The following is a 3,202-nucleotide window of genomic DNA, read 5'->3' as shown; positions in this document are numbered from 1 at the left end:
TGAGCCTCTTAAGCTGTGAGAGAATGGAGAGAATACTTTTCTGTTTGTTAAAGTCATCCGCTTATCATATCTCTATTATAACTGCTGCTATTGTTAGGTGTTGTCAAGTCAATTACGATTCATAAAAATCCTATGGATAACACATCAGAACCTTACCTAGCCTTCATGATCTTTGCCATGCTCAAGCCTATAGTGAAGGCTTTTATCTTCTTCAGTAAGTCTTCTTCAAGTCTTCTTCACTCTTTGCAAGCAAAGTTGGTTGTGTCACTTAAATAAGGCAGATTGTTGATGAGTCCTTTTCCAATGCTGGTGCCACAGTCTTGTTCATATAGATAACTTAGGGGTTATGGTGGCATAGTCAGTAGGAAGTTGCACTACTAATGCAAAAGGTGCACCACTTACTTCACCTTTCTGGCAGTTCAAATCCACTAGAGGCTCTGTGAAATAAAGGTAGGCAATCTCCTCCCAAGAAAGAGAAAGAATGATGGAAGAGAACACAATCTGCCTCCTGGAACTAGAAAGGAACTAGGCCACAGAGCTTCAGTTGTTGTCCTCCAAGAAGAGAAGATAACCACTCCTGAAGCAGATCAGAGATAAAGGAGTTGTTGTAAGTAACAGGTATAGTAGTGACGCTCTAGGCTCAAATGGTGAGGTCCATGATCTCTGCAGTTTCAAAGGATGTGATCACAGGTTTCCTGGATCTCAAAAGATGAGGCCACAGGTTCCTATGTTTTAAAGAGTTGAAGTTTTGCCAATTTGGTTCATGAGTGTGGAAGTGTTTGGTTGGTTTTAAAATGTGACAGAGGATGGGGCACACACCCAAAATGAAATTCAAAGGGCTGCCATGCTTACAGAGTCGATGATAAATGGAGTCTGCCAAGATGAGAGGATGAAGTCGTCACTTAATGTACTAGGAGAACAGAGTCTCCCAAAACTCAAAGAGCAGAGTTATTGTCCCAGGAGACCTGGATGACAAAGCTGAAGTCTGGAATAAGAGAAATGAGACTGAATGTAGAATGACTGAATTTTGTACAATCAAGGATTTATTCAACGCAAACACTTTAAAAAAACCCCAAACAAACAAAAAACACACAAACAGCAACTCTCCACTTGAACCTCACCTAATGGACTACACAGAAATCAAATTGACTACATTTGTGGAAAGAATCATTGGAGAAGCTCAATATCAACAGTCTAGGTTCTGATCATGGAACCAGGCTAGGTTCTGATCAAGGAACAGACAATTGTCCAGGTACAAATTCTAATTGAAGCTGAAGAAAGTGAAAGCAAGTCCACAAGAACGAAAATATGATCTTGAGTCTATCCCATTTGACTTGAAAAATCATCTCAAGAGTAGGTTTGAGGTATTTAGCATTAATGATCAAAGACCACATGACTTGCAGAATGACATAAAGGATATTATCTATGAAGAAAGCAAGAAGTCATTACAAAGACAAGAGGAAAAGAAAAAATCAAAATATATGTCACAAGAGACTTTGACAATTGCCTTGAAAGATCCAGAGATCAAAACTAAGGGGAAAATTGGCAAAGTGAGGGAATGAACAGAAAATTTCAAAGGGAAGCTTGAGCAGACAAAGCAAGTATTATATGAACATATGCAAAGAGCTGGAGTTAGAAAACAAGGAAATTCACTCAACATTCTTTGAGCTGAAACAACTGAAAAACAAATCCAAATCTCAAGTTGCAATACTGAAGGATGCCATGGACAAAATCCGGCATGATCTAAGAAACATTAAAAAAAAGGGGGGGGGAAGAAATACATTGACTCACTGTATCAAAAATAATTGGTTGACAGAATCATTTCTGGTAGTAGCATATGACCAAGAACCAATGGTAATGAGGGAAGAAGTTCAAGCTGCACTGAAGCCATTGGCAAAAAAAATAAGGCCCCAGGAATTGATGAGGTCCAATTGACATTTTCAGCAAATAGATGCAGCCCTGGATGTGCTCATTAGACTATACCAAGAAATTTGGAAGACAGCTATCTGGTCCACAGACCAGAGCAGATCTATTTTTGTTCCCATTCCCAACAGTAGTGACCCAAAAGAATGTAGAAATTTATTGAACAATATCATAAATAGCATGTGCAAGTAGAATTTTGTTGAAGATTGTTCAAAAACAGCTAGATCAGTACATTGACAGAGAACTGCCAGAGATTCGGGCTGCATTATTGTCTGTTAGAACTCGACTGAAAGCAGGAAGTCCCAGAAAGGCATCTACTTGTGTTTTATTGTCTATGCAAAGGCATTTGACGATGTGGATCATAACAAATTGTAGGTAATATTGAGAAGAATGGGAATCCCAAAACAACCATGCTCATGCAAAAACCTACAACTAGAACAGGAAGCGACTGTCTGAGCAAGCAGGACAGGGAAACAACCCATGGTTTAAAATTTTAGAAGTTATGTGTTGATGCTGTATCCTTTCTCTATACCTGTCTAATCTCAATGCCAAACAAATTATTTGAGAAACTGGACTTTATGAAGAAGAATGTGCCATTAGAATCAGGGGGAAGATTAATTAAAAACCTGCATTTTTTTAAATATGACACAACCTTACTTGCTGAAAGTGAGGACAACTTGATGCATTTGCTGCAAAACATGAAGGACTACAACCTTCAGTATAGACTACATCTCAACATCAAGGAAACAAAAATCCCTACCTCTGGACCAATAGACAACATCATGATAGATGGAAAAAAGATAGAAATTGTCAATTATTTCATCTTACTAGGATCCACAATCAACAACCTTGGCACCAGAAGTCAGAAAATCAAAAGATGTGTTGCTTTGGGAAAATCTGCAGTAAGAAACCTCTTCAAAGTGCTGAAGACCAAAGATATGAGTTTAAAGACAAGAGTATGCCTGATTCTAGCTGTGGTCTTTTCAATTACTTGTCATGCATCTAGGAAATGGATAGGGAATAAAGATGACAGTATGTCAATTACTAGTGCATTGATAATAATGGGCGACTGGAACGCAAGTTGGGAACAGGGAAGAAGAAATCAGTAGTTGGAAAACATGGACTTGGTGACAGAAATGAAGCTGGAGATAGAATGATTGAATTTTGCACAATCAATGACTTATTCATTGCAAATACGTTTTTTAAGAGACATGAACGCAGGTTATACACATGGATTTCACCTGATGGTATGCATAGGAATCAGATTGATTACATCTGT

The sequence above is a fragment of the Elephantulus edwardii genome, unplaced genomic scaffold, assembly GCF_000299155.1.
Source record: "Elephantulus edwardii isolate Elephantulus edwardi_28Jun2011 unplaced genomic scaffold, EleEdw1.0 scaffold00134, whole genome shotgun sequence".
NCBI classification, from domain to species: domain Eukaryota; kingdom Metazoa; phylum Chordata; class Mammalia; order Macroscelidea; family Macroscelididae; genus Elephantulus; species Elephantulus edwardii.
This window is presented reverse-complemented; position numbering follows the sequence as displayed.